The sequence below is a fragment of the Rutidosis leptorrhynchoides genome, chromosome 4 (assembly GCF_046630445.1).
Source record: "Rutidosis leptorrhynchoides isolate AG116_Rl617_1_P2 chromosome 4, CSIRO_AGI_Rlap_v1, whole genome shotgun sequence".
In the NCBI taxonomy this organism is placed as follows: Eukaryota; Viridiplantae; Streptophyta; class Magnoliopsida; order Asterales; family Asteraceae; genus Rutidosis; species Rutidosis leptorrhynchoides.
The window spans coordinates 563,269,723-563,281,613 of NC_092336.1; positions in this window are offsets into that span (position 1 = coordinate 563,269,723).

The following is an 11,891-nucleotide window of genomic DNA, read 5'->3' on the forward strand; positions in this document are numbered from 1 at the left end:
ATAAACATGCTTTAAAAGTCAACAAAAATGTTGGTGAGTTATAGGTTTAACCTATATATATTAAATCGTAACAATAGACCACAAGATTTCATATTTCAATACACATCCCATACATAGAGATAAAAATCATTCATATGGTGAACACCTGGTAACCGACATTAACAAGATGCATATATAAGAATATCCCCATCATTCTGGGACACCCTTCGGATATGATATAAATTTCGAAGTACTAAAGCATCCGGTACTTTGGATGGGGTTTGTTAGGCCCAATAGGTCTATCTTTAGGATTCGCGTCAATTAGGGTGTCTGTTCCCTAATTCTTAGATTACCAGACTTAATAAAAAGGGGCATATTCGATTTCGATAATTCAACCATAGAATGTAGTTTCACGTACTTGTGTCTATTTTGTAAATCATTTATAAAACCTGCATGCATTCTCATCCCAAAAATATTAGATTTTAAAAGTGGGACTATAACTCACTTTCACAGATTTTTACTTCGTCGGGAAGTAAGACTTGGCCACTGGTTGATTCACGAACCTATAACAATATATACATATATATTAAAGTATGTTCAAAATATATTTACAACACTTTTAATATATTTTGATGTTTTAAGTTTATTAAGTCAGCTGTCCTCGTTAGTAACCTACAACTAGTTGTCCACAGTTAGATATACAGAAATAAATCGATAAATATTATCTTGAATCAATCCATGACCCAGTGTATACGTATCTCAGTATTGATCATAACTCAAACTATACATATTTTGGAATCAACCTCAACCCTGTATAGCTAACTCCAACATTCACATATAGAGTGTCTATGGTTGTTCCGAAATATATATAGATGTGTCGAAATGATAGGTCGAAACATTGTATACGTGTCTATGGTATCTCAAGATTACATAATATACAATACAAGTTGATTAAGTTATGGTTGGAATAGATTTGTTACCAATTTTCACGTAGCTAAAATGAGAAAAATTATCCAATCTTGTTTTACCCATAACTTCTTCATTTTAAATCCGTTTTGAGTGAATCAAATTGCTATGGTTTCATATTGAACTCTATTTTATGAATTTAAACAGAAAAAGTATAGGTTTATAGTCGGAGCAATAAGTTACAAGTCATTTTTGTAAAGGTAGTCATTTCAGTCGAAAGAACGACGTCTAGATGACCATTTTAGAAAACATACTTCCACTTTGAGTTTAACCATAATTTTTGGATATAGTTTCATGTTCATTATAAAAATCATTTTCTCAGAATAACAACTTTTAAATCAAAGTTTATCATAGTTTTAAATTAACTAACCCAAAACAGCCCGCGGTGTTACTACGACGGCGTAAATCCGATTTTACGGTGTTTTTCGTGTTTTCAGGTTTTAAATCATTAAGTTAGCATATCATATAGATATAGAACATGTGTTTAGTTAATTTTAAAAGTCAAGTTAGAAGGATTAACTTTTGTTTGCGAACAAGTTTAGAATTAACTAAACTATGTTCTAGTGATTACGAGTTTAAACCTTCGAATAAGATAGTTTTATATATATGAATCGAATGATGTTATGAACATCATTACTACCTCAAGTTTAGTAGGTAAACCTACTGGAAGTGACAAGAAATGATCTAGCTTCAAAGGATCTTGGATGGCTTGAAAGTTCTTGAAGTAGGATCATGACACAAAAACAAGTTCAAGTAAGATTTTTACTCGAATTAAGATAGTTTATAGTTATAGAAATTGAATCAAAGTTTGAATATGAATATTACCTTGAATAAGAAAGATAACCTACTGTATATAACAAAGGTTTCTTGATCTTAGATGATTACTTGGAATGAATTAGAAAGCTTGGAAGTAAATTAGTAAACTTGAAGGGATTTTTGAAGTGTTCTTGAAGTGTTCTTCCTATGATGATTATAGCTTGATTCTTGAAGTGATTTTTGATGAAGATGATGATTAACTACTGGAGAAATACGTTCATAATAGTGTGTGTGTGTTGAGAGAGAATTAGAAAGAGAATTGGAAGTGAAATGGTGTGAATGATGAGTGGTAATTGGTGAGTGGTGAGTGGGGTTAAAAGGAGTTCTAGTTAGTTGACTAGCTCATGGTAGAAGTTAAAATTGATTAGTCATACATGACATAATCAAGAGTGGAATCCCATGCTAGTTTCTATTGGTATATACCCGTAGTAAGTACGTTTTGAAGCTGTGTATAATACGGGTAAGAATACGACTAGAATTCTTGATGAAAGAAAAGAATGGGAAAGTAACTGTAACCATTTTCGTTAAGTATGAGTGTTTTGATATATGTCTTGAAGTCTTCCAAAAGTATTTTAATACATCTAAATACACTACATGTATATACATTTTAACTGAGTCGTTAAGTCATCGTTAGTCGTTACATGTAAGTGTTGTTTTGAAACCTTTAAGTTAACGATCTCAATTAATGTTGTTAACCCATTGTTTATTATATTTAATGAGATGTTAAATTATTATATTATCATGATATTATGATATATTAATATATCTTAATATGATATATATACATTTAAATGTCGTTACAACGATAATCGTTACATATATGTCTCGTTTCGAAATCCTTAAGTTAGTAGTCTTGTTTATATGTATATAACTCATTGTTAATATACTTATGTAGATACTTACTTATCATAATCTCATGTTAATCATATGTATATCCATAATATATCGTCATGTCGTTTTTACAAGTTTTAACATTCGTGAATCGCCGGTCAACTTGGGTGGTCAATTGTCTATATGAAACATATTTCAATTAATCAAGTCTTAACAAGTTTGATTGCTTAACATGTTGGAAACATTTAATCAAGTAAATATCAATCTCAATTAATATATATAAACATGGAAAAGTTCGGGTCACTACAGTACCTACCCGTTAAATAAATTTCGTCCCGAAATTTTAAGCTGTTGAAGGTGTTGACGAATCTTCTGGAAATAGATGCGGGTATTTCTTCTTCATCTGATCTTCACGCTCCCAGGTGAACTCGGTTCCTCTACGAGCATTCCATCGAACCTTAACAATTGGTATCTTGTTTTGCTTAAGTCTTTTAACCTCACGATCTATTATTTCGACGGGTTCTTCGATGAATTGGAGTTTTTCGTTGATTTGGATTTCATCTAACGGAATAGTGAGATCTTCTTTAGCAAAACATTTCTTCAAATTCGAGACGTGAAAAGTGTTATGTACAGCCGCGAGTTGTTGAGGTAACTCAAGTCGGTAAGCTACTGGTCCGACACGATCAATAATCTTGAATGGTCCAATATACCTTGGATTTAATTTCCCTCGTTTACCAAATCGAACAACGCCTTTACAAGGTGCAACTTTAAGCATGACCATCTCTCCAATTTCAAATTCTATATCTTTTCTTTTAATGTCAGCGTAGCTCTTTTTTCGACTTTGGGCGGTTTTCAACCGTTGTTGAATTTGGATGATCTTCTCGGTAGTTTCTTGTATAATCTCCGGACCCGTAATCTGTCTATCCCCCACTTCACTCCAACAAATCGGAGACCTGCACTTTCTACCATAAAGTGCTTCAAACGGCGCCATCTCAATGCTTGAATGGTAGCTGTTGTTGTAGGAAAATTCTGCTAATGGTAGATGTCGATCCCAACTATTTCCGAAATCAATAACACATGCTCGTAGCATGTCTTCAAGCGTTTGTATCGTCCTTTCACTCTGCCCATCAGTTTGTGGATGATAGGCAGTACTCATGTCTAGACGAGTTCCTAATGCTTGCTGTAATGTCTGCCAGAATCTTGAAATAAATCTGCCATCCCTATAAGAGATAATAGAGATTGGTATTCCATGTCTGGAGACGACTTCCTTCAAATACAGTCGTGCTAACTTCTCCATCTTGTCATCTTCTCTTATTGGTAGGAAGTGTGCTGATTTGGTGAGACGATCAACTATTACCCAAATAGTATCAAAACCACTTGCAGTCCTTGGCAATTTAGTGATGAAATCCATGGTAATGTTTTCCCATTTCCATTCTGGGATTTCGGGTTGTTGAAGTAGACCTGATGGTTTCTGATGCTCAGCTTTGACCTTAGAACACGTCAAACATTCTCCTACGTATTTAGCAACATCGGCTTTCATACCCGGCCACCAAAAATGTTTCTTGAGATCCTTGTACATCTTCCCCGTTCCAGGATGTATTGAGTATCTGGTTTTATGAGCTTCTCTAAGTACCATTTCTCTCATATCTCCAAATTTTGGTACCCAAATCCTTTCAGCCCTATACCGGGTTCCGTCTTCCCAAATATTAAGATGCTGCTCCGATCCTTTGAGTATTTCATCCTTTAAATTTCCTTCTTTTAAAACTCCTTGTTGCGCCTCCTTTATTTGAGTAGTAAGGTTATTATGAATCATTATATTCATAGATTTTACTCGAATGGGTTCTCTGTCCTTCCTGCTCAAGGCATCGGCTACCACATTTGCCTTCCCCGGGTGGTAACGAATCTCAAAGTCGTAATCATTCAACAATTCAATCCACCTACGCTGCCTCATATTCAGTTGTTTCTGATTAAATATGTGTTGAAGACTTTTGTGGTAGGTATATATAATACTTTTGACCCCATATAAGTAGTGCCTCCAAGTCTTTAATGCAAAAACAACCGCGCCTAATTCCAAATCATGCGTCGTATAATTTTGCTCGTGAATCTTCAATTGTCTCGACGCATAAGCAATCACCTTCGTTCGTTGCATTAATACACAACCGAGACCTTGCTTTGATGCGTCACAATAAATCACAAAATCATCATTCCCTTCAGGCAATGACAATATAGGTGCCGTAGTTAGCTTTTTCTTCAATAACTGAAACGCTTTCTCTTGTTCATCCTTCCATTCAAATTTCTTCCCTTTATGCGTTAATGCAGTCATGGGTTTTGCTATTCTGGAAAAGTCTTGGATGAACCTTCTGTAGTAACCAGCTAGTCCTAAAAACTGGCGTATGTGTTTCGGAGTTTTCGGGGTTTCCCACTTTTCAACAGTTTCTATCTTTGCCGGATCCACCTTAATACCTTTTTTGTTCACTATGTGACCGAGGAATTGAACTTCTTCCAACCAAAATGCACACTTTGAAAATTTAGCGTACAATTCTTCCTTCCTCAATACTTCTAACACCTTTCTCAAATGTTCACCGTGTTCTTGGTCATTCTTTGAGTAAATAAGTATGTCATCAATGAAAACAATGACAAACTTGTCAAGGTATGGTCCACACACTCGGTTCATAAGGTCCATGAACACAGCTGGTGCATTAGTTAAACCAAATGGCATGACCATAAACTCGTAATGACCGTAACGTGTTCTGAAAGCAGTCTTTGGAATATCATCTTCTTTCACCCGCATTTGATGATACCCGGAACGTAAGTCAATCTTTGAATAAACAGACGAGCCTTGTAGTTGATCAAATAAGTCGTCGATTCTCGGTAGTGGGTAGCGGTTCTTGATGGTAAGTTTGTTCAACTCTCGGTAGTCGATACACAACCTGAATGTACCATCTTTCTTCTTGACAAACAAAACAGGAGCTCCCCACGGTGATGTGCTTGGTCGAATGAAATCATGCTCTAAAAGTTCTTGTAATTGGCTTTGCAGTTCTTTCATCTCGCTGGGTGCGAGTCTGTAAGGAGCACGAGCTATTGGTGCAGCTCCTGGTACAAGATCTATTTGAAATTCAACGGATCGATGTGGGGGTAATCCCGGTAATTCTTTCAGAAATACATCGGGAAATTCTTTTGCGACGGGAACATCATTGATGCTCTTTTCTTCAGTTTGTACTTTCTCGACGTGTGCTAGAACAGCATAGCAACCTTTTCTTATTAGTTTTTGTGCCTTCAAATTACTAATAAGATGTAGCTTCGTGATGCCCTTTTCTCCGTACACCATTAAGGGTTTTCCTTTTTCTTGTATAATGCGAATTGCATTTTTGTAACAAACGATCTCTGCTTTCACTTCTTTCAACCAGTCCATACCGATTATCACATCAAAACTCCCTAACTCTACTGGTATCAAGTTAATCTTAAATGTTTCGCTAACCAGTTTAATTTCTCAATTCCGACATATATTATCTGCTGAAATTAATTTATCATTTGCTAATTCGAGTAAAAATTTACTATCCAAAGGCATCAATGGACAACTTAATTTAGCACAAAAATCTCTACTCATATAGCTTCTATCCACACCCGAATCAAATAAAAAGTAAGCAGTTTTATTGTCAATAAGAAACGTACCCGTAACAAGCTCCGGGTCTTCCTGTGCCTCTACCGCATTAATATTGAAAACTCTTCCGCGGCCTTGTCCATTCGTGTTCTCCTGGTTCGGGCAATTTCTAATAATGTGGCCCGGTTTTCCACATTTATAACAAACTACATTGGCATAACTGGCTCCGACACTACTTGCTCCGCCATTACTCGTTCCGACACCATTTGTTCCTTTCGTTCTATTAACCCCTGGTCCGTAGACCTCACACTTCGCCGCGCTATGACCATTTCTTTTACACTTGTTGCAAAATTTGGTGCAGAACCCCGAGTGATACTTTTCACACCTTTGGCATAGCTGCTTCTGATTGTTGTTGTTGTTGCGGTTATTATTGTTGTTGGGATGATTGTTGTAGTTGCTGTTGTTGTTGTTGTTGTTGTTGTTGTTGTTGTCGTTGGGCCGTTTGTTGTAGTTGCGATTGATGTTGCGATTGTTGGGATAATTGTTTCGATTATTGTTGTAATTGCTGTTGTTGTTGTATTGGTGATTCTTATCACCGTTTTCCTCCCACTTTCTTTTGACTTGCTTCAAATTGGCCTCTTCAGCAGTCTGTTCTTTAATTCTTTCTTCAATCTGGTTCACTAGTTTGTGAGCCATTCTACATGCCTGTTGTATGGAGGCGGGCTCGTGTGAACTTATATCTTCTTGGATTCTTTCCGGTAATCCTTTCACAAACGCGTCGATCTTCTCTTCCTCATCTTCGAATGCTCCCGGACACAATAGGTACAATTCTGTGAATCGTCTTTCGTACGTGGTAATATCAAATCCTTGGGTTCGTAACCCTCTAAGTTCTGTCTTGAGCTTATTGACCTCGGTTCTGGGACGGTACTTCTCGTTCATCAAGTGCTTGAATACTGACCACGGTAGTGCGTACGCATCATCTTGTCCCACTTGCTCTAGATAGGTATTCCACCATGTTAACGCAGAACCTGTGAAGGTATGCGTAGCGTACTTCACTTTTTCCTCTTCAGTACACTTACTTATGGCAAACACCGATTCGACCTTCTCGGTCCACCGTTTCAATCCGATCGGTCCTTCGGTTCCATCAAATTCCAAAGGTTTGCAGGCAGTGAATTCTTTGTAGGTGCATCCTACACGATTTCCTGTACTGCTAGATCCAAGGTTATTGTTAGTATGTAGCGCAGCCTGTACTACGGCTATGTTTGAAGCTAGAAAAGTACGAAATTCCTCTTCATTCATATTCACGGTGTGTCGAGTAGTCGGTGCCATTTCCTTCAAAATAGTCAAATGGAACAAGTTAATCATACAGAATATTAATAGTAGTTAATAGTATTTCGTAGCATAATATGAACTCATTTATAAAAGCTTTTTCTTCATATTAGCGTTTTATAAGTTTAAATTCGGGTAGTACCTACCCGTTAAGTTCATACTTAGTAGCTAATATACAATTCAACTACTACAATTCTATATGAAAAACTGATTATAATAATATTTCGCGTTCAAACTTTTATACAATATTTTACAAACTTACAATACCGCTTATTTTACATAAAGCATGAAATATTACACACAATAACTTTGATACAAGATAGTTGTGAAGATAATTCTAGCTAGTACACAAGTCGTTCAGAAAAGGCAATAAAGACACGTAATTCATACGTCCAGAAACAAGTCATGCATTCTGGTTTTACTAGGACTACTTCCCATCCTTGGTCTTGTGGAACATAACCGTTATGGCCGTTGATAAGACAGCGTGTTGTAACGTCGTCAAAGGGACGAGGGTTACGTAATGTCCAACAGTCCCGTAACAATCTAAAAACCTCATTTCTTACCCCAATTACCGACTCCGTCACTTGTGGGAACGTTTTGTTTAATAGTTGTAGCCCGATGTTCTTGTTCTCACTTTGGTGAGAAGCGAACATTACTAATCCGTAAGCATAACATGCTTCTTTATGTTGCATGTTAGCCGCTTTTTCTAAATCACGAAGTCCAATATTCGGATATATTGAGTCAAAATAATTTCTTAACCCATTGCTTAAAATAGCATTTGGGTTCCCCGCAATATATGCGTCAAAGTAAACACATCATAACTTATGGATTTCCCAATGTGAAATCCCCCATCTTTCGAACGAAAGCCTTTTATAAACCAAGGCATTCTTGGAACGTTCTTCGAATGTCTTACAAACTGATCTCGCCTTAAATAGTTGTGCCGAAGAATTCTGACCGACTCTAGACAAGATTTCATCAATCATGTCTCCGGGTAGGTCTCTTAAAATATTGGGTTGTCTATCCATTTTGTGTTTTTATACTGTAAAATAGACAAGAGTTAGATTCATAAAAAAAAATACTTATTAATACAAGCAATTTTTACATATATCATAAAGCATAAGCACATTATATTACTTATATTACACCACACGAATACAACTATTTTATTCCGACTCGCTTGTTTCTTCTTCTTCGGTTTTGGTTCGTTTTGCCAAGTTTCTAGGGATATATGATGTTCCCCTAATACGAGCCATCGTTATCCACATTGGTTTAGAAAAACCTAGTGGTTTAGAGGTTCCTGGGTCATTGTTACAACTTAAGGAATTCGAGGGTTGACGATACATATAAAGTTCATCGGGGTTGGAATTAGATTTCTCTATTTTTATGCCCTTTCCCTTATTATTTTCTTTTGCCTTTTTAAATTCAGTTGGGGTAATTTCTATAACATCATCGGAATTCTCGTCGGAATCCGATTCATCGGAGAATTGGTAATCCTCCCAATATTTTGCTTCCTTGGCGGAAACACCATTGACCATAATTAACCTTGGTCAGTTGGTTGAGGATTTTCTTTTACTTAACCGTTTTATTATTTCCCCCACCGGTTCTATTTCTTCATCCGATTCCGATTCTTCTTCCTGTTCCGATTCTTCTTCCGGTTCCGACTCTTCTTCCGGTTCCTCTTCGGGAACTTGTGAATCAGTCCACGAATCATTCCAATTTACATTTGACTCTTCATTATTATTAGGTGAGTCAATGGGACTTGTTCTAGAGGTAGACATCTATCACATAATATCAAACGCGTTAAGAGATTAATATATCACATAATATTCACATGTTAAAAATATATAGTTTCCAACAAAATTTGTTAAGCAATCATTTTTCAAGTAAACACGGTCGAAGTCCAGACTCACTAATGCATCCTAACAAACTAGATAAGACACACTAATGCAAAATTCTGGTTCTCTAAGACCAACACTCGGATACCAACTGAAATGTCCCGTTCTTATTGATTAAAAACGTTCCATATTAATTGATTTCGTTGCGAGGTTTTGACCTCTATATGAGACGTTTTTCAAAGACTGCATTCATTTTTAAAACAAACCATAACCTTTATTTCATAAATAAAGGTTTAAAAAGCTTTACGTAGATTATCAAATAATGATAATCTAAAATATCCTGTTTACACACGACCATTACATAATGGTTTACAATACAAATATGTTACATCGAAATCAGTTTCTTGAATGCAGTTTTTACACAATATCATACAAACATGGACTCCAAATCTTGTCCTTATTTTAGTATGCAACAGCGGAAGCTCTTAATATTCACCTGAGAATAAACATGCTTTAAAAGTCAACAAAAATGTTGGTGAGTTATAGGTTTAACCTATATATATCAAATCGTAACAATAGACCACAAGATTTCATATTTCAATACACATCCCATACATAGAGATAAAAATCATTCATATGGTGAACACCTGGTAACCGACATTAACAAGATGCATATATAAGAATATCCCCATCATTCCGGGACACCCTTCGGATATGATATAAATTTCGAAGTACTAAAGCATCCGGTACTTTGGATGGGGTTTGTTAGGCCCAATAGATCTATCTTTAGGATTCGCATCAATTAGGGTGTCTGTTCCCTAATTCTTAGATTACCAGACTTAATAAAAAGGGGCATATTCGATTTCGATAATTCAACCATAGAATGTAGTTTGACGTACTTGTGTCTATTTTGTAAATCATTTATAAAACCTGCATGCATTCTCATCCCAAAAATATTAGATTTTAAAAGTGGGACTATAACTCACTTTCACAGATTTTTACTTCGTCGGGAAGTAAGACTTGGTCACTGGTTGATTCACGAACCTATAACAATATATACATATATATCAAAGTATGTTCAAAATATATTTACAACACTTTTAATATATTTTGATGTTTTAAGTTTATTAAGTCAGCTGTCCTCGTTAGTAACCTACAACTAGTTGTCCACAGTTAGATATACAGAAATAAATCGATAAATATTATCTTGAATTAATCCATGACCCAGTGTATACGTATCTCAGTATTGATCACAACTCAAACTATACATATTTTGGAATCAACCTCAACCCTGTATAGCTAACTCCAACATTCACATATAGAGTGTCTATGGTTGTTCCGAAATATATATAGATGTGTCGACATGATAGGTCGAAACATTGTATACGTGTCTATGGTATCTCAAGATTACATAATATACAATACAAGTTGATTAAGTTATGGTTGGAATAGATTTGTTACCAATTTTCACGTAGCTAAAATGAGAAAAATTATCCAATCTTGTTTTACCCATAACTTCTTCATTTTAAATCCGTTTTGAGTGAATCAAATTGCTATGGTTTCATATTGAACTCTATTTTATGAATTTAAACAGAAAAAGTATAGGATTATAGTCAGAACAATAAGTTACAAGTCGTTTTTGTAAAGGTAGTCATTTCAGTCGAAAGAACGACGTCTAGATGACCATTTTAGAAAACATACTTCCACTTTGAGTTTAACCATAATTTTTGGATATAGTTTCATGTTCATTATAAAAATCATTTTCTCAGAATAACAACTTTTAAATCAAAGTTTATCATAGTTTTTAATTAACTAACCCAAAACAGCCCGCGGTGTTACTACGACGGCGTAAATCCGATTTTACGGTGTTTTTCGTGTTTCCAGGTTTTAAATCATTAAGTTAGCATATCATATAGATATAGAACATGTGTTTAGTTAATTTTAAAAGTCAAGTTAGAAGGATTAACTTTTGTTTGCGAACAAGTTTAGAATTAACTAAACTATGTTCTAGTGATTACGAGTTTAAACCTTCGAATAAGATAGTTTTATATATATGAATCGAATGATGTTATGAACATCATTAATACCTCAAGTTTAGTAGGTAAACCTACTGGAAGTGACAAGAAATGATCTAGCTTCAAAGGATCTTGGATGGCTTGAAAGTTCTTGAAGTAGGATCATGACACAAAAACAAGTTCAAGTAAGATTTTTACTCGAATTAAGATAGTTTATAGTTATAGAAATTGAATCAAAGTTTGAATATGAATATTACCTTGAATAAGAAAGATAACCTACTGTATATAACAAAGGTTTCTTGATCTTAGATGATTACTTGGAATGAATTAGAAAGCTTGGAAGTAAATTAGTAAACTTGAAGGGATTTTTGAAGTGTTCTTGAAGTGTTCTTCCTATGATGATTATAGCTTGATTCTTGAAGTGATTTTTGATGAAGATGATGATTAACTACTGGAGAAATACGTTCATAATAGTGTGTGTGTGTTGAGAGAGAATTAGAAAGAGAATTGGAAGTGAAA